This window comes from Rattus norvegicus, chromosome 3 (assembly GCF_036323735.1).
Source record: "Rattus norvegicus strain BN/NHsdMcwi chromosome 3, GRCr8, whole genome shotgun sequence".
In the NCBI taxonomy this organism is placed as follows: Eukaryota; Metazoa; Chordata; class Mammalia; order Rodentia; family Muridae; genus Rattus; species Rattus norvegicus.
In genome coordinates, this window is record NC_086021.1 from 126158317 (window position 1) to 126179143 (window position 20827).

At 45.3% G+C, this 20827-nt stretch overlaps 1 long non-coding RNA gene across 2 annotated transcripts; it reads left to right on the plus strand.

Annotated features, from left to right (window-relative positions):
* The first annotated feature begins 2 nt into the window (after positions 1 to 2).
* Positions 3 to 10101, plus strand: LOC102548045 (uncharacterized). 2 transcript variants are annotated; one of them, XR_591624.4, is made up of 3 exons: positions 3 to 318; positions 4854 to 4979; positions 5454 to 10101. It is a non-coding gene; the product is annotated as an uncharacterized LOC102548045 (long non-coding RNA). The 2 variants fall into 2 exon arrangements; XR_591623.4 differs by having other exon boundaries at positions 8310 to 10101.
* The last annotated feature ends 10726 nt before the right edge of the window (positions 10102 to 20827 follow it).

Consider the following 20827-nt stretch of genomic DNA (forward strand, 5'->3'; position numbering starts at 1 on the left):
CAGAGGCCCAGTTGATCTGCCTTGTAAATCAGCCTCCGCCCCCACCCGAAGTGGGGGCTGCTACGGCTGTTTCTGCCCAAGGGGCTGGGCTCCCCTCCTGGGAGTCCCTCCCCACCCCCTGCCTCAGCACTTCCTGCTCTGGGCTTCCCTCTCTGGGCTGCTGTGAATGGAGGGGCAGGCTATGAGTTTTGGAAGTGTTGGAACTAGGATCCCTGTCACAAAGGTAGTCGTCTTTGCTCAGATTTACCCCAGTGGCTGGACGAAAGTGATATATCATGAAGGACAGTGGGAGATGCCGTTACTGAGCCTCGGGCTGAGGTGAGAACACAAATAGCTCTCTTAGGAAACCGGTCCTCCAGAGAGCAGGGGTTCTGTCCTCAGAGGGTGGGCTCATTCTCAGAGGTGGGAGCCAGGGATGGGCCAGGCCACAGCTGGCACTGAGTGTTTTGAATAAGCAAAATTACTCGAACACCCAGCTCCTCTTTCTCAATGCTTCCTCCCCATGAAAATGAGAGCCAGGTGAGGCAATATGCCTGCCTCTCACCCATGACACTTCTTTGGGTCTTTGAACCTTCAGTGAAGACCTCCAGTGCACAGCTGCCGCCTCACAGAGGGGAGGCCCTCTGCTGCTAGACTCCACTTGAGTGTTCTTCACGCACAGATCCTGGAGGAGATGGTTCTGAGAAGCAGAAGGGACAGTCCATATCTGTCCCAGAGGTTCAGTTCCAGCCCAGATAGAGCCCAGTCACTTCCTCTTACCTAATGCACTCTTATCAAATGACTTAGCCCCGCTGGAGAGGCTAGAAGCTTAACCCATGATTTCCTTCCCCTCTGAGGCCTTGGCTTTCTGCAGTAGGTCCCGCTAGGGGTCTCTGTGCCACCTCTGACAACTACGAAGCCCTCCCCATGCCCTGGAACTACCCCTGTAGTTAGAAGCCAATACAGGAGAGTGTGTATGTGCGGGGGAGGGGAGGCTGGGGGGGTGGCAAGGAAGAACGGGTTAGATGAACAGATTGGTTAGCATTGGTGAGAATCAAAAGGTAAAAACTACAGGGCTGTGGCACTTGAAGGTGGAGGGACAGGCATCAGGAGTTCAAGCCTAGGCTACAAGCCCCTCCCCCGCAATAAAAGTAGTGAACTCCTCAGAGGAAGCTAGCTTAGAAATTGTCCCCAGAAAAACAATTCTAAGACCAAAGGGGCAGAGTCAGAGCAAGATCTGAATGAAACACAGGGAAACAGCTCCCAAGCTCCCAAGTGCATTAGGTAAGAGGAAGTGACTGGGCTCTATCTGGGCTGGAACTGAACCTCTGGGACAGATATGGACTGTCGTAAGGGACGCAACACCCCGAACAGGGGCTAGCGCAGGGTTCCTTCTGCCTCTCAGAACCATCTCCTCCAGGATCTGTGCGTGAAGAACACTCAAGTGGAGTCTAGCAGCAGAGGGCCTCCCCTCTGTGAGACAGCAGCTGTGCACTGGAGGTCTTCACTGAAGGTTCAAACCCCTCCCTCAACGTCTCTCCCCGCTCCCTCCCTCTATCCTTGGACCTTCCCAGGAGCCTCCTGGGAGCCCCTGCACAACTGGCTGTCTCCCTGGGATCAGGTTCCACCTCCGTTTGAATGAATTTTGCAAGGGAAATCCCTGCCCCTTCCCAAAGCCCTACACCTGTCACCTGCAACGGATCTGGATCTGGTCCCCATATCCAAGTTCCTCCTTCCTGTCTTGCCTGCAGCCGTAGGCCTGGAAGAGAGCCTAGAAGGGATGTCTCAGTTCCTCCTTCAAAGATTTCTGGACTCTTTGCTCCTTCAGTCTCTGGCCCTAAGCCCACAGAAGAAAGGCTTTACACCTTACCCATTGATGGCATCTTCTGGACCGGCTCCGGCTGTAACATCAGTAGTATTCTTTTGCTAAATCTGGATGCCAGCCAAAAGAGTGGCGAACTATTTGAAAGACCTTTCCTAAAGAGGGGTTTCCTCTTTTAAAAATACATACACATTGTCCAGCATGGTGGCGCATGTCTCTAGTGGCAGCTCTTTGGGGAACAAACTGAAGATTGCCAGAACGCTGGAGTTTAAGTTTTAAAAATATCAAGTTGACAAAGGGGAGGGGGGGCATGATGTAAATAATATCAGAGTGGCCATGGCTGAAGGAGGGAAGTCTCAGGAATACATTTGGGAAGCTGGCCTTGGACTGCCTCTTGGGCATTGCTGGTTGGAAGGCTTCCTGGCAGTCGGCCAATCTAACCCCCAGGGTGGACAGTGGAAGGGTAAGAACGCCCCCTGCTGGGCTCCTTGGAAAGCTGAGTCTGCTGGGGAAAGAGGCGGACTCAGGAATCAGCCACTCCAGGAGGTCCCTGGTAGATCTGGGTCATTTGGCGCTGAGTTTGACAGGTGGGAGCTGTGGGCTGCAGACTGGGAGGGGCTTCTACTAACTGGCTGTCTCTGCAGGGGTGCAGGGGGAGAGGGTCCCAGTCCCAGCTTCCCCTGCTCACTCATGGCACTGGACCCATGGAGTGACTGGATTTCCCATCTGCTCACCAGAAAAGTTCATATCCTCAGGTGGCAGAATTACGGACCAGGTAGATAATTTTCCTACTTGATGCAGTGGGATTCAGGAACAGGGAGGCACACTGTATGTGGGGCCTGGGGTCGGGCAACGGCTACCTTGCTCCTGAGATAGAGAGATATCGTTGCATCCTCTGAAGCCTGTTTCCCTCACACTACTCTATGAGCCCAACCAATTACCAAGGAGGACTATCTGGTGATACGAACCCTTTTCTGCACCTCATCTTTCTCACCTGTATAGTGGGGATAATCCTACAGCATAGGGATGTTGCTGAGCTTGCTTGGGAAAGGGGTGGACCCAGAAGCAACCACTCTAGGAGGATGCTGGTAGATACGCCATCTGTGACATTGAGTTTGACATGCGGGAGCTTTGGGGAAAGAGCTGATGTTCCGCAGTTGCCTCCCAAGATTGGGTCCCAGCCACCCAAGCTCACAGCCTGACCTAGGACACCCCCTTCTGCCTCTGGTTCTCCGGTGCAGGAACCACAGGCATCTCTGTCAATTCTCCTCTTACTCCTTCTCAGTGAGTTAGCTTCTGAACCCATGGCTTCTGCATCTGTGGCGACAACCAACCACAGATTTTTTTTTTTGAGGCTAAAAATGGCATCTGAACTGAATATGCAGACATGTTTTCCTTGTCAGTATTTTCTATATAATACAGGATAATAAGTATTTACATGGCATTTGCATATCAGGCATAAGGGAATCTCCATATGACTTACAGAATGTGGCAGGTATGGTAGGCGATATGCAAAAGCTATACCGCCTTATATAAGGGGTATCTTTGGATTCTGGTGGATACGGAGACCCAGAAGCCAATGCCCCATGTATACCAAGGGATAATTTTACACATTCTTTCCACATATGTCTTCACTGAGTTGCTACACACACACACACACACACACACACACACACACACACACAAACAATGATGCTTGGACCCACCTTCCCAGCGCAAACCAAATTAGAGATGCTTCAACTATGGTCTTGAAATTGGCTGTCTCCAAGCTGCTGTCTCACACAGATACCAGCACTGTGGCTCAAATTATTAACAAACCACAGCTTTCCGTGTGTGTCTCAGCTCAACCCCCACAGCGGATAGGACAGATATGAGGATGAGGACCCAGGGCAATCACTGTCCAGCTGTGCATCAGCTGCAACTCCATTAGCTGCCCACTGCAGTGCTGGGGGCTGAGTGTGAGTGGAGGCAGAGGCAAAAGATGGAAACGGTGCCAAGGAACTAAAGCAACCAAGAAGCTTCAAGCCTCATCTGAAACTGGAACCGTTCATTGCCTATAATCCCAGAATTCACAAGGCAGGGAGATTGCCACAAATTGGTAGCCAGCTTGGGCCACAGAGTGAGGCTCTCACTCAAAAATTAAAATAAAAAAAATTAAATTATATTAAATTAAATAAAAAGAGAGTTCTCTGTAGCCAGGAATAATGGCATATGCGTGTAGTCCTAACACTCAAGAAACTGAAGCAGGAGGATCACAAGTTTGAAGGCAGCCTTGGCTACATAAGATTCTGCCTCAAAAACAAATAAATGAGTAACTAAAAGTTCTCTGGAATCCCAGGAGTTACATGTTTGCTTGTCCTCCCCGCCCAGCCCTCTGCAATACAGGAGAACCACCTGGAATGTCCCCGTGGAAAGGAACAGAAAGAGCCTCAGATATGTTTTTGGTTTTGGTTTTGAGACAGGATATCTCCGCTGTAAGGCCCTGGCCACCCTGGAACTCACTATATAGATCAGGTTGGCCCTGAACTCACAGAGATCCACCTGCCTCTGGCTGCTCCGTGCTAGGATAAAGTGTGTGCCACCACTCCTGGCTGTAAGTTTCCTTTTGAGGTGTCATTTTGGATCAAACTTAATCTGGTCTATGCTCAAGGAACCTAGGTGATAGTCCCAGGTCCCAGCAAAAGGACAGCTCAGTGATCTAATAAGCCTAGTCATGTCCCAATCCGTCTAGTTCTAAAAATCCCACTCCCATCAGGAGGGCCAACCCTGTCTCTGAGAGATGGTCACCTTAGGAGTGAGAGGGACAGATGACAGAAAAAACCTGACACTTGACTCAGCATGTATTTTTTAGACATGGTCACTTAGCTTTTCTGCCTCTGTTTATATATCTGTAAAAGGGGCCTGTTTTCCTATGGACGATGAGAATAAGTTAGTTGATGTCTGTCTGTGAAGCACAGTGCATCACACATATGAAGTGTCCTAGGTGGGATCGATTGCTTCTGTCTTTATTCCTAATTTGGTCCACCTCCAGCTTTTTTTTTTTTTAAATTAGGGCCCTAGGGAAACCACGGCCTCTTGGTTGTGTGACTAGCAGGAAGCTAGTCATTATGGGAATATTTGGAGAGAATTGGGACCAAATGCAACCTTCTCTGCTGGAGCAACAGCCCAAACCCACAAGGTAAGATGAAAGGGCTTCATTGAGGGATCCAGGCTTGGCTCCAAGACACCGGCTGTACAGGGACGGGATGGGGGAAGTGTCGGCTTAGCAGACTCATGTGTGAATAAAACAGGGATTTTGCTGACAGCCAGCTCCATCTGAGTCAAAAGACAGAGCTGCCAATAAAAGCGGACACTCTTGAGTTGCTGGGCTGGGATGCCTGTGAGCCTCGCAGTCCCTCATCTTGCAATTCCATCAGAACCGCCTGCCAACAGACACGTTCCCTGCTGCACCCAGACCCTTGGAATCAGGATCCAGAGTGAGAGTGAGGAGAGGACAAGGCAGTTAGGCAGTTTGGACCGTCTTCAGATCTTCACTCTTTGGTACCAGGAGCAGCCAGTGCCCTCGAACTAGTGCCCCATTCTCCCTCTCTGTATCATTAGGCCACATCTGAGATAATACTTGTGTATTTCTGTCTGCGTTGCTTCATTGCAGGGAGTGCGTGAACTGGAGAGCATTTGCTAGATATCAGCCAGGGTGCAGGAGACATGCAACATGTTGTTGGAGCAGGAGAGAAAGCACCGGCATCCAGAAGCTCTACCTGCATAAGGGCGGCTCTTATTCTCTGGGTCCCAGATGCCAGAAATAGAGATGACCTTGGGGCTGGGAGTGTATGGGGAGGGTCTCCTTTCAGAGAAAACACTTCTAAAGTGGGAGTATATCAGGACAAAACTGAGAAAGAAATTATCAATGATATGGCCACAACCCAGAATGCCTCCATAGACAGTGGTGGTTTGAATGAGATTGCCCTCATGGGTCTGTATATTTGCATGCTTAGTCCTCAGTTGCTGAACTGTTTGGAAGGATCTGGAGGTATGTCCTTGTTGGAGTAGGTGTGTCCTTGCTGGAGTGGGTGTGGCCTTGTTGGAGTGGGTGTGGCCCTGCTGGAGTGGGTGTGGCCTTGTTAGAGGAAGTATGTCCCTGGAGTTGGGTTTAGGTTTCAAAGCCTGTTTCTCTCTCTCTCTCTCTCTCTCTCTCTCTCTCTCTCTCTCTCTCTCTCTCTCTCTCTCTCTCTCTCTCTCTCTCTCTCTCTCTCTCTCCCCCTTCTCTCTTCCTGCCAATCTGTGGATCATGTAGTAAAACTCTCAGCTACTGCTCTAGCACCATGCTCCCACCATGATGATAATGGACTAAACCTCTAAAACTGTAAGAAAGTCCCCAATTAAATGATTTCCTTTGTAAGAGTTGCCTTGGTTATGGTGTCTCTTCACAGCAATGGAATAGTAACTTAAACAGGGGGCTCTGGGGCTGGGATGTCCGTGCGAAGCGACCCTCTACTGAATAAAGAGTTCTGTACCTTTGAGATGGGTCTTGAAGCTGGGTAAGGCAGTTCTGTTTGGCAGCTGAAGGAAGTCTCTAGGGGAAACTCAGTCACCAGCCCCTAGCAGCCAACACTCCCGAGAACTTAGTCCTAAAGACAAGACCAAGGGTCCACCTGCAGCGTCTCCCTTCTCAGAGTAAGTCCCTTCTACAAGGACTAACTCCTTCACAGTGCTGGCATTTTCCTCTGGGAAACTTACAACATTTAAATGGATGAGCTAATGGTCCCACCACCACAGTCAACCTTAGTGTCACAACAGATATTTCTTTCCCATCTCTGTCCTCTATTGTCCATTTCGAGTTTTTACCTTCAGTGTGACTGCTGCCTGTCTAGATGGGTTACCTTTCCAACCATGCATATACCTAGCTTGCATCAAAATCAGGCAAGGGCATACCAAGAGGCAGCACGGTGGATCCCCCGGATGCCAAGTACAGTTTCCTTACTCTGTTACATGATGGCAGTCTGCTGGAAGTGGTGCACATGCCTCTGATCTCTGTAAGTTCGAGGCCAGCCTGATCTATAGAGCAAGTTCAGGGCAGCCAGAGCTACAGAGAGAAACCCTATCTCTAATAACCAAACCAAAACAAACCACAACCCCACACAATGGTAGTCCTTTCTTCCAAAGCACAAGGGTCAGTTACACCTGCCAGTAAGTGACTCCTGATCTTGCTTACTGATTGATTTCTACAAGGATTCTGGATAGAAAGCAGCACATTTTATAGGGGTGCTATTCTATTCCTTTGGGGGAACTCTTCCTCACTCTGAAGCCAAGTTCTGAACCCTGGGGGTTCCTACTTAGAACTGAAGGAACACAGGGAATGGTAGGTAAATGACGTCAGTCTTATTTCCATCTCTGGTTTCTTAAGATTTTATGCTGGGCCATGGTAGCATATAATAGATATTAATTAGGGTGTACACATCCTCTGGATTGCAGAGGCCCATCTTCTTAGCACTTTAACTGCACTCCAGAGAGGCTGGCCCATTCTTGTCTCAGCTCTGTGCAATCTGTAGCCTCAGAGGAGTGAGTTGTCCAAGAGGCCAGAAGACTCTGTGATCATCCACCTTCTTTTGCTATAGAGCACCATTCTGTGAGACCCCTTGTCAGCAAGTGAATAATTTCTTTTTTTTTTCCTTTTTTTTTTTTTTTTTGGAGCTGGGGACCGAACCCAGGGCCTTGCACTTGCTAGGCAAGCGCTCTACCACTGAGCTAAATCCCCAACCCCAAGTGAATGCTTTCTAAGCATCCCAGAAGTGATCTGAATTTCAGGTGGAAAGCCAACCCCATATCCAGAAAACATTCCAGTTTGAGTCAAGTGACACACCAGTGCTTCTAGAGCAAAACAGGTGCAACAATCAACTTGTTACCTCATGGCCATTTGGTTCTGGAAGGTAGTAGATAAGTCTGTTTTGCTGTGTGTTGTGACAGCATTGTGGCTCCCATCCAGACAGACCACACCAGGCCAATGCAGCTCCATGCACGAGAGGTTTATAGTGAGGGAAGGGAACAAAGGGGGCGGGCGGCAGAGACAAAGGGGGAAAAGAGAGAAGAAGGGGCAAAGGTCAGAAAGGGTCTGTCTTTTATTTAGGCTGCGATGTGACATCACCGCTCGCTGGTAAAGTGGGAGGTAAACCAAATGGATGCTGGGAGTGTATGGCATTGTCGTGGCAACAGATGCATAGGTCCCTATCGACTATGAGTGATGTCACCATCATCGCTGGGTTCAGAGGTGAACTGTAAAGCCGGATCCTGGTGCCAACAGTATGGGAGTCCATTCTGGTGGACCACCCCTACCATCGCTTACAAGCCTGTACATAACCTCCATCTAGGCCAACAGGGCTGTTCATATGACTGCTGAGTCAGACATGGAGGTCATTCTATCTACTTGGTTGTTGAATATCTCCTTTGTGGTGGGTTCTTCTGAGCGGACATTAACATTACGCACTTTCCCATTTCATACCTGTCTCCACAGATGGACGCCTCCCCAATCCCTAGACTTCCTTGCTCTTCATCTGCATTTGCTGCGGCTCCTGTGCCTGAACAGACACTCAGGGTAGGCCTCTATACTGGATGGCCGTGATGATGATGTAATCTCCTGTCAGGTAGCAGCATTACTTGGATGCTGTGTCTAGCATTTAGCTTTCCTGCTTGCCCCAGTATTCAAGTATTCAGTGTTCAAACAGTGATGGGTACCTCCGAAGAAGTGGGGAAATCATGATAGCATTGTCAGAGTGCTTTGGGAGAGCCTTCCTCTTGGAAAGGGGACCTCTAAGCCAATGTTTCAGTCAGTGCTGTATTGCTGTGGAAAGGCACCGTGACCACAACAATCTTCCAGAGAGGGAGCATTTAATCGGGGCTGGCTCACAGTCTCTGTGGTTTAGTCCATTGTTATCCTGATGGGAGCATGGTGGCATGCACAGGATAGCTAATCTGCTGACCTGTTCTCATTCTTTGACTTGTTCTGTCTTTACCTGTCTCTGTAAAACACAGGGAGCACACTGTGAACCCTGAGATTGTATTATTTACTGAAGAAGGAAAAAAAACCCTGTTTCTAGTTGTGGTGTGGTTCACCTTTAGCACACGCCTTTAATCCCTCTGCTGGAATAAGATGTGCCCTAGTATACACATTTAATCCCCACAACGAAGGTAAAGTCAGTTTGTAGAAGGAAGCGCCTGTGTTTGAAAGTGATGTCTGATTGAGTGGACAGACAAACTGACGAATCAGAGGAAGATTTGACAGAATAGGATCTTCCCAACTCTCATGAGAAGACAGAGGAAAGGGATGTTACTTAAGAGAATGGTGCAGAGAAAGGAAGGAGGGAGGAGGTGGCTTTACCAGGAAAGTTTTACAGAGACAGGTGAAGACAGAACAAGCTAGAGAATGAGAAGGAGCCAGAAGATTAGAACATACTGTCAGTTAGTATGAAGCCAAGCAGAGCAATTCAGGAGAGGCCAAAAGAAAGAAGCCAGATTGAGTCAAGTCAGTGTGGAGAGGAACCCCGACGGCTGAGCTGAACCAGTCAGCCAGAGTTCAGAAAGAGCTGGACAGGGCAAGCTTACTCAGCAGTAAGTCTCAGAGGCTGAAAACATTATAGGCCTAGATAAGAGTGTAGGAGACTAGAAGCTTCCAGGACTAAGCCTAAGTTAGCAGATGGATGCAGTAGGCCTTGGGGAAGACAATTACTTCAGGAAAATAAAAGTTACTTTTATAGCGGCAGGCAAGCAGACATGGTGCTGGACAAGTAGCTGAGAGTTCTCTCTGCACCCAAATCCCGTGGGAGGGAGAGCTAAACCTTCAGAGAGGCAGACAAGCCTGGGAAACCAGAAGAGACTGCTCTCTGCACACACATCTCGGACGCCAGAGGAAAAAGCCAAAGACCATCTGGAACCCTGGTGCACTGAAGTTCCCGGAAGGGGCGGCACAGGTCTTCCTGGTTGCTGCCGCTGCAGAGAGCCCGTGGGCAGCACCCCACGAGCGAACTTGAGCCTCGGGACCACAGGTAAGACCAACTTTTCTACTGCAAGAAAGCTGCCTGGTGAACTCAAGACACAGGCCCACAGGAACAGCTGAAGACCTGTAGAGAGGAAAAACTACACGCCCGAAAGCAGAACACTCTGTCCTCATAACTGACTGAAAGAGAGGAAAACAGGTCTACAGCACTCCTGACACACAGGCTTATAGGACAGTCTAGCCACTGTCAGAAATAGCAGAACAAAGTAACACTAGAGATAATCTGATGGCGAGAGGCAAGCGCAGGAACCCAAGCAACAGAAACCAAGACTACATGGCACCATCGGAGCCCAATTCTCCCATCAAAACAAACATGGAATATCCAAACACACCAGAAAAGCAAGATCTAGTTTCAAAATCATTTTTGATCATGATGCTGGAGGACTTCAAGAAAGACGTGAAGAACTCCCTTAGAGAACAAGTAGAAGCCTACAGAGAGGAATCGCAAAAATGCCTGAAAGAATTCCAGGAAAACATAAATAAACAAGTAGAAGCCCATAGAGAGGAGACACAAAAATCCCTGAAAGAATTCCAGGAAAACATAAATAAACAAGTAGAAGCCCATAGAGAGGAGACACAAAAATCCCTGAAAGAATTCCAGGAAAACACAATCAAACAGTTGAAGGAATTAAAAATGGAAATAGAAGCAATCAAGAAAGAACACATGGAAACAACCCTGGATATAGAAAACCAAAAGAAGAGACAAGGAGCTGTAGATACAAGCTTCATCAACAGAATACAAGAGATGGAAGAGAGAATCTCAGGAGCAGAAGATTCCATAGAAATCATTGACTCAACTGTCAAAGATAATGTGAAGCAGAAAAAGCTACTGGTCCAAAACATACAGGAAATCCAGGACTCAATGAGAAGATCAAACCTAAGGATAATAGGTATAGAAGAGAGTGAAGACTCCCAGCTCAAAGGACCAGTAAATATCTTCAACAAAATCATAGAAGAAAACTTCCCTAACCTAAAAAAAGAGATACCCATAGACATACAAGAAGCCTACAGAACTCCAAATAGATTGGACCAGAAAAGAAACACCTCCCGTCACATAATTGTCAAAACACCAAACGCACAAAATAAAGAAAGAATATTAAAAGCAGTAAGGGAAAAAGGTCAAGTAACATATAAAGGCAGACCTATCAGAATCACACCAGACTTCTCGCCAGAAACTATGAAGGCCAGAAGATCCTGGACTGATGTCATACAGACCCTAAGAGAACACAAATGCCAGCCCAGGTTACTGTATCCAGCAAAACTCTCAATTAACATTGATGGAGAAACCAAGATATTCCATGACAAAACCAAATTTACACAATATCTTTCTACAAATCCAGCACTACAAAGGATAATAAATGGTAAAGCCCAACATAAGGAGGCAAGCTATACCGTAGAAGAAGCAAGAAACTAATCGTCTTGGCAACAAAACAAAGAGAATGAAAGCACACAAACATAACCTCACATCCAAATATGAATATAACGGGAAGCAATAACCACTATTCCTTAATATCTCTCAATATCAATGGCCTCAACTCCCCAATAAAAAGACATAGATTAACAAACTGGATACGCAACGAGGACCCTGCATTCTGCTGCCTACAGGAAACACACCTCAGAGACAAAGACAAACACTACCTCAGAGTGAAAGGCTGGAAAACAACTTTCCAAGCAAATGGTCAGAAGAAGCAAGCTGGAGTAGCCATTCTAATATCAAATAAAATCAATTTCCAACTAAAAGTCATCAAAAAAGATAAGGAAGGACACTTCATATTCATCAAAGGAAAAATCCACCAAGATGAACTCTCAATCCTAAATATCTATGCCCCAAATACAAGGGCACCTACATACGTAAAAGAAACCTTACTAAAGCTCAAAACACACATTGCACCTCACACAATAATAGTGGGAGATTTCAACACCCCACTCTCATCAATGGACAGATCATGGAAACAGAAATTAAACAGTGATGTCGACAGACTAAGAGAAGTCATAAGCCAAATGGACTTAACGGATATTTATAGAACATTCTATCCTAAAGCAAAAGGATATACCTTCTTCTCACCTCCTCATGGTACTTTCTCCAAAACTGACCATATAATTGGTCAAAAAACGGGCCTCAACAGGTACAGAAAGATAGAAATAATCCCATGCGTGCTATCGGACCACCACGGCCTAAAACTGGTCTTCAATAACAATAAGGGAAGAATGCCCACATATACGTGGAAATTGAACAATGCTCTACTCAATGATAACCTGGTCAAGGAAGAAATAAAGAAAGAAATTAAAAACTTTTTAGAATTTAATGAAAATGAAGGTACAACATACCCAAACTTATGGGACACAATGAAAGCTGTGCTAAGAGGAAAACTCATAGCGCTGAGTGCCTGCAGAAAGAAACAGGAAAGAGCATATGTCAGCAGCTTGACAGCACACCTAAAAGCTCTAGAACAAAAAGAAGCAAATACACCCAGGAGGAGTAGAAGGCAGGAAATAATCAAACTCAGAGCTGAAATCAACCAAGTAGAAACAAAAAGGACCATAGAAAGAATCAACAGAACCAAAAGTTGGTTCTTTGAGAAAATCAACAAGATAGATAAACCCTTAGCCAGACTAACGAGAGGACACAGAGAGTGCGTCCAAATTAACAAAATCAGAAATGAAAAGGGAGACATAACTACAGATTCAGAGGAAATTCAAAAAATCATCAGATCTTACTATAAAAACCTATATTCAACAAAACTTGAAAATCTTCAGGAAATGGACAATTTCCTAGACAGATACCAGGTATCGAAGTTAAATCAGGAACAGATAAACCAGTTAAACAACCCCATAACTCCTAAGGAAATAGAAGCAGTCATTAAAGGTCTCCCAACCAAAAAGAGCCCAGGTCCAGACGGGTTTAGTGCAGAATTCTATCAAACCTTCATAGAAGACCTCATACCAATATTATCCAAACTATTCCACAAAATTGAAACAGATGGAGCCCTAACGAATTCCTTCTACGAAGCCACAATTACTCTTATACCTAAACCACACAAAGACACAACATAGAAAGAGAACTTCAGACCAATTTCCCTTATGAGTATCGACGCAAAAATACTCAATAAAATTCTGGCAAACCGAATTCAAGAGCACATCAAAACAATCATCCACCATGATCAAGTAGGCTTCATCCCAGGCATGCAGGGATGGTTTAATATACGGAAAACCATCAACGTGATCCATTATATAAACAAACTGAAAGAACAGAACCACATGATCATTTCATTAGATGCTGAGAAAGCATTTGACAAAATTCAACACCCCTTCATGATAAAAGTCCTGGAAAGAATAGGAATTCAAGGCCCATACCTAAACATAGTACAAGCCATATACAGCAAACCAGTTGCTAACATTAAACTAAATGGAGAGAAACTTGAAGCAATCCCACTAAAATCAGGGACTAGACAAGGCTGCCCACTCTCTCCCTACTTATTCAATATAGTTCTTGAAGTTCTAGCCAGAGCAATCAGACAACAAAAGGAGATCAAGGGGATACAGATCGGAAAAGAAGAGGTCAAAATATCACTATTTGCAGATGACATGATAGTATATTTAAGTGATCCCAAAAGTTCCACCAGAGAACTACTAAAGCTGATAAACAACTTCAGCAAAGTGGCTGGGTATAAAATTAACTCAAATAAATCAGTTGCCTTCCTCTATACAAAAGAGAAACAAGCCGAGAAAGAAATTAGGGAAATGACACCCCTCATAATAGACCCAAATAATATAAAGTACCTCGGTGTGACTTTAACCAAGCAAGTAAAAGATCTGTACAATAAGAACTTCAAGACACTGAGGAAAGAAATTGAAGAAGACCTCAGAAGATGGAAAGATCTCCCATGCTCATGGATTGGCAGGATTAATATAGTAAAAATGGCCATTTTACGAAAAGCAATCTACAGATTCAATGCAATCCCCATCAAAATACCAATCCAATTCTTCAAAGAGTTAGACAGAACAATTTGAAAATTCATCTGGAATAACAAAAAACCCAGGATAGCTAAAGCTATCCTCAACAATAAAAGGACTTCAGGGGGAATCACTATCCCTGAACTCAAGCAGTATTACAGAGCAATAGTGATAAAAACTGCATGGTATTGGTACAGAGACAGACAGATCAATGGAATAGAATTGAAGACCCAGAAATGAACCCACACACCTATGGTCACTTGATTTTTGACAAAGGAGCCAAAACCATCCAATGGAAAAAAGATAGCATTTTCAGCAAATGGTGCTGGTTCAACTGGAGGGCAACATGTAGAAGAATGCAGATCGATCCATCCTTATCACCCTGTACAAAGCTTAAGTCCAAGTGGATCAAGGACCTCCACATCAAACCAGACACACTCAAACTAATAGAAGAAAAACTAGGGAAGCATCTGGAACACATGGGCACTGGAAAAAATTTCCTGAACAAAACACCAATGGCTTATGCTCTAAGATCAAGAATCGACAAATGGGATCTCATAAAACTGCAAAGCTTCTGTAAGGCAAAGGACACTGTGGTTAGGACAAAACGGCAACCAACAGATTGGGAAAAGATCTTTACCAATCCTACAACAGATAGAGGCCTTATATCCAAAATATACAAAGAACTCAAGAAGTTAGACCGCAGGGAAACAAATAACCCTATTAAAAAATGGGGTTCAGAGCTAAACAAAGAATTCACAGCTGAGGAATGCCGAATGGCTGAGAAACACCTAAAGAAATGTTCAACATCTTTAGTCATAAGGGAAATGCAAATCAAAACAACCCTGAGATTTCACCTCACACCAGTGAGAATGGCTAAGATCAAAAACTCAGGTGACAGCAGATGCTGGCGAGGATGTGGAGAAAGAGGAACACTCCTCCATTGTTGGTGGGATTGCAGACTGGTAAAACCATTCTGGAAATCAGTCTGGAGGTTCCTCAGAAAATTGGACATTGAACTGCCTGAGGATCCAGCTATACCTCTCTTGGGCATATACCCAAAAGATGCCTCAACATATAAAAGAGACACGTGCTCCACTATGTTCATCGCAGCCTTATTTATAATAGCCAGAAAATGGAAAGAACCCAGATGCCCTTCAACAGAGGAATGGATACAGAAAATGTGGTACATCTACACAATGGAATATTACTCAGCTATCAAAAACAACGAGTTTATGAAATTCGTAGGCAAATGGTTGGAACTGGAAAATATCATCCTGAGTGAGCTAACCCAATCACAGAAAGACATACATGGTATGCACTCATTGATAAGTGGCTATTAGCCCAAATGCTTGAATTACCCTAGATGCCTAGAACAAACGAAACTCAAGACGGATGATCAAAATGTGAATGCTTCACTCCTTCTTTAAATGAGGAAAAAGAATACCCTTGGCAGGGAAGGGAGAGGCAAAGATTAAAACGGAGACTGAAGGAACACCCATTCAGAGCCTGCCCCACATGTGGCCCATACATATACAGCCACCCAATTAGACAAGATGGATGAAGCAAAGAAGTGCAGACCGACAGGAGCCGGATGTAGATGACACAGCCAGAATACAGCAAATACAGAGGCGAATGCCAGCAGCAAACCACTGAACTGAGAATAGGTCCCCCGTTGAAGGAATCAGAGAAAGAACTGGAAGAGCTTGAAGGGGCTCGAGACCCCAAAAGTACAACAATGTCAAGCAACCAGAGCTTCCAGGGACTAAGCCACTACCTAAAGACTATACATGAACTGACCCTGGACTCTGACCCCATAGGTAGCAATGAATATCCTAGTAAGAGCACCAGTGGAAGGGGAAGCCCTGGGTCCTGCTAAGACTGAACCCCCAGTGAACTAGACTATGGGGGGAGGGCGGCAATGGGGGGAGGGTTGGGAGGGGAACACCCATAAGGAAGGGGAGGGGGGAGGGGGATGTTTGCCCGGAAACCGGGAAAGGGAATAACACTTGAAATGTATATAAGAAATACTCAAGTTAATAAAAAAAAAAAAGTAGCTGAGAGTTCTACATCGGATCCACAAGCATGGGGAAGAGAGAGACACTGGACTTGGTCTTTAAAAGTCCCAGAGCCCATTCCCAAACCTTCCTTCAACCTATTCCAATAAAGCCACACTTCCTAAATCTTCTCAAGTAGGGTCATTCCCTGGTGACCAAGTATTCAAGTATATGAGCCTATGGGAGCTATTCCTATTCCAACTTCCACAGTAGTTTGAATGTAACAGATATGAAAATAGAATTAGGTTTAGAAACTGGCCACATACGTAGCTTTTTATTGGCACAGCTGCCATTGATCTCTTGTCTTTCGCACTTTGTCTTACTAGTGCATCTTTAGTGCACTTTACAGCTTATCTTGTGCATGTGTGCACACGTGTGTGTGTGTGTGTGTGTGTGTGTGTGTGTGTGTGTGTGTGTGTGTGTGTGTGTATTAGTAACTGGTGGGACTGGGTTCTCTCCTCTCCTTCCAGGGATCATCTCAGGTCTTCAAGTAGCAGCAGCTTTACCTGCTCAGCCGTCACCATGGCCCTGTTAGCATACTTTGATGGTACCAAAAAATGGATTTTAAGGTGACATTTTCACACATGTCGTTACTATACTTTGATGGTGTTTAGCCTCCATTGTCCTCTCTTGCTCCGTCTCTCCTCTCCTGTTGGTCTCCTTCCTCCTCTTCCACTTTCCTTTCTTTTTTAAAAATCTAGATCCCTGTGATGGGTAATTTTGGTTGTTAACTTGACTACATCTGGTATTAACTAAAACCAAGCTGTTGGGCTTGTGGTTCGGGGATGCTCTAAATCAGATCATTTGGAGTAGGAAGACCCACTCTAAATCTGGGCCACACCTGCTGATGGCAGCCCACATAAGAGACCGTGGAGAAGGAAGCACTGCTTCTTGCCTGCTTGCTCTCACTCTTGCTGGCAAATCCATCTATCCTGCTGCTGCACCAGTCCTTCACCAACTTTAGAACCAGCATCTCCGGCATTTCAACGTGACTGAATACCAGCAGCTCCCTCAGGACTCCTTTAGACCATCAGAGACAGATCATGACTGCAAGGATTCTAGCCTGTAGACTGAACTAGATTCACAGCCTCTACAACATGAGGCAGCCATTGCTGCTTGGACTCCCTGGACCAAATCCTGTAAGACAATCCATTTTATCAGTTCTGTTCCTTTAGAGAACCCTAATACAAGTTCTTGTGTGAAATTGGTCTTTAGGTTTGGCTTATGATCTCAAGTTAGGTCCATAACTTCCTCCTCCTTTCACCCCCCCTCCCCCTTCTTCCTTTCCTCCTCCTCCTTCTCCTTCTTCTTCTCCTTCTTCTTCTTCTCCTTCTCTTTCTCCTCCTCCTCCTCCTCCTCCTCCTCCTCCTCCTCCTCCTCCTCCTCCTCCTCCTCCTCCTCCTCCTCCTCTTCTTCTTCTTCTTCTTCTTCTTCTTCTTCTTCTTCTTCTTCTTCTTCTTCTTCTTCTAAGACAGGGTCTCTGTGTGTAGCCCTAGCTATCCCGGTACTCACAGAAATCCACCTGCCTCTGCTCCTGAGTGCTGGGACTAGAAGTGCGTACCAGCACGCCAGCTTGATATTCTCTTTCTTGATGATGGTTATCCTAACTGGGTAAATGAGGGTGTTATTTGGCTTGCTTTTGCCTGATGGATAAGGATAAACACCCTCTCCTATTGTTTTATTTTTTATATTTCAATAATTTTTAAATTATTTATTTATCTTTAAAGATTTATTTTTATTTTATGTATATGAATGTTTGGCTGAGTGTCTATATGTGCACTGTGTATGTGCCTGATGTCCACAGAGGCTAGAAGAGAATGCTGGATCCCCTGGAACTGGAGTTACAACTGTAAATCCATGGAGATGAAACTCAGGTCTACTGCAAGAGCAAATGTTCTTAGCCACTGAGCCATCTCTCCAGCCCTCCCTGCCCCCTTTCATGTGTTTATTGGCTATTTATACTTTTTCCTTTTGAGAACTCAGTGTTCAGTCCATTCACTCATTTATTGGTTGGGTTATTTGTTACCTTGGTGTTTAACCTTTTAAATTCTTTTTTAAAATCTTATTTAAAAATGTATGAGTGTTTTGTCTGCATGTGTGTCTCTGCACCACAGGCATGCCTGGTGCTCTCAGAAGCCCTGAGACAGGTAGCTGTGAGGGGCCATGTGGATACTGGGAACCGAAACTGGATCCTCTGGGAAAGTAGTCAGTGCTCTTAACTATTGAGCTATGACTCCAGCCTCTGAATTCTGCATATAATCTGGATATTAGTCCCCTGTCAGATGCATATAGCTGGTAACCCCTACACACACTAACACCCCCACACACATACACACACACTGTCCCTTCACACTGGCATCCGTTTCTTTTTCTATGAAGAAGCCCTTTCAGCGATGGAATGGATCCAAGATGTCAGTTCAGACTGGTTATCGGAGCTCCTGGAGGCCCATTCAGAAGGTCTTTGCCTAGTCCTACATCTGGAAGTGTTTTCCTGTGGAAGTTTCAAAGTTTCCAATCTTATATTAACTTCGCAGACCTGGGGCTGGAGGGATGGCTCAGTGGTTAAGAGCACTGACTGCTCTTCCAGAGGTCCTGAGTTCAAATCCCAGCAACCACATGGTGGCTCACAACCATCTGTAATGGGATCTGATGCCCTCTTCTGGTGTGTCTGAAGACAGCTACAGTGTACTCATCTATAAGAAATAAATAAATCTTTTAAAAAAAAGTTTGCAGACCTTTTCAGAGACTTCACAAAGTCAAAATTATTTTCACGATACTAAGGTGTCTGTTCTGCCTTTTAAATGGCTCTGACGTTTGCACCAGTGGTACAAACAAGTAGTGTGAAGGAAGCAGCAACACGGGGACTGTGAGTTTAAGAGAGGAAGGAAAGAAAAGGGAGCAAGCCCCAGGTTCACTGAAGAACATGTTCACAAGCAAAAACCGTGCTACACTATACTAAATCACAAACGACACCTAGGCACAGCTCCTTCCAGCATTCTCAGTGGCAGAGGACTGTAAAGCACTCTACTGCACACAGAAGTGTGACTGTCCTTTGGGGAAACCTCTTGAGTGACTGGGCTGTGACCTGAGCCAGCCACCTTTGCTGTGGGACATTATCCTCACTTGAAGAATAACGACATAAAGCCATTGTCACACAGGCTTGACAACTTGGCAGGCGTTTTCTCAAATGTGAACCAGGTGTCCCTGTCACTTTAAGGAAAACTGACATCTGGTGCCAATGATAAAAGTCTGACCTCTCAAGTAAAAATAGAATTTGGAATAACCTGTGTCCGCTATATTATGAACTTGATTGATTTCCCAGGGTTTGCTTAAACTGTTTCTGGTATTCCCAAGTACAATTGTTATATTGCACCACTAAATGTATTAATATTTGGAATTATGCATGCCACTAAGTCAATATTTTCCTAATAGCTAAAACAGGATGTTACAAAATCATACGTAGATAAAAACGCCTTCCCAAGAGCAAGGTAGACGGTGACTTTAATCAAGGAAGTATGGAAAGTTCATTGATAGAGTAATAATGGGGTATGGCTTTTTCTGGTTGGTTGGTTGGTTGGTTGGTTGGTTTGGTTTGTTGTTTTTGTGCTTTTTTCTGTTTTTGGTTTTTGTTTGTTTGTTTTGAGACATGGTTTTTCTTTGTAGCTCTGGCTGTCCTGGAATTCACTCTGTAGACTTAACCCATCTTGAACTCTGAGAGCCGCCTGTCTCTACCTCCTCAGGGTTAAGATTGAAGGCCTGCGCCGCTGCCACCCCCTCCCGGCTAGTAATAACGTTTTATAGTCTGCATTGCAACTTCCACTTAGCACTTGTTGAGATTTGGTGTAGTACAAAAAATAGCCACGATGATCCGAAAGACTACTAAAATACTCTTCTATTTTCCAACCACATATCTACATGATGCCAGATTTTCTTTATATATTTTGACCGAAGGAACACAGTGCCAGCGAAAGTAAGCCTCCAGCTGTCTTCTATAAAGCAACGTTCAAGAGAGTTGTAAAAATGTGAAAGTGGCCAGGCGTAGTGACACATGCCTTAAATCACAACACCGGGGAGGCAGAGGCAGGCAGAGCCCTGTGCATGGAAGCCTGGCCTCATCTACATAGCAAGTTCCAGGCCCACCACAGACACCTGTAATCCATCTTGGAGACTTGGTAAGTCTAACTTACTTTAAAAGTAACCAAGTTACTTTAAAAAGATTTTTTTAAAGAAATATATTGATTTTCATAAAAACATGTCTTTTATTCACATGCAACGGGACTGAAATGTCCTAACGAATTAATAGTTTATAAATTCCTGCCTCCTTTCTAATGTGTCAATTTATCGATAATTATAACCCACACAAAGAAAAAGTTTGTTTATGTGCAATGGTGTTTTGCCTATATGTATGCCTATGTGAGGATGTCAGACCTTAGAGTTACAGACAGTTGTGAGGCGCCATGTGGGTGCTGGGGATTGAACTCATGTCCTCTGGAAAAGCAGACCATTCAATGCTCTCAACCGCTAAGTCATCTCTCTAGTCCTACAAAATTGTTTTGTTGACCTCAATGTTTTTCATGTCTGTCTCATGTTGCTGAGATTGGTCTTGAACTCCCAGCATGAAGTGGTTTCCCTACCTCAGCCCCTCAGGTAGCTAGGACTACATGCTTGTGCTATGAAGAGTAGCTCTGGAAACCTGAAGTAAAGTGCTTGAGAACTTCGGGCACAGTTGAGGCACAGTGGGCCACTGTGAGCGCCTGGCCCCACTGGATGCTAACTCATGTTAGCAATCTTGACAACTGGCTTCTGATACTTCATGGGGCCAGTTCTAGGAGGAACTCTTGCTGGCCTCCGGAGGACAGCTCAGACCGAGAAGCTTCCTGGTACAATACGGGTATCCTTCCCACCAGCCATCCCTCACTGATTTGATACCTAAGTTTGTCTGAGCCTTCTGGCCAGACTTAAATAGTC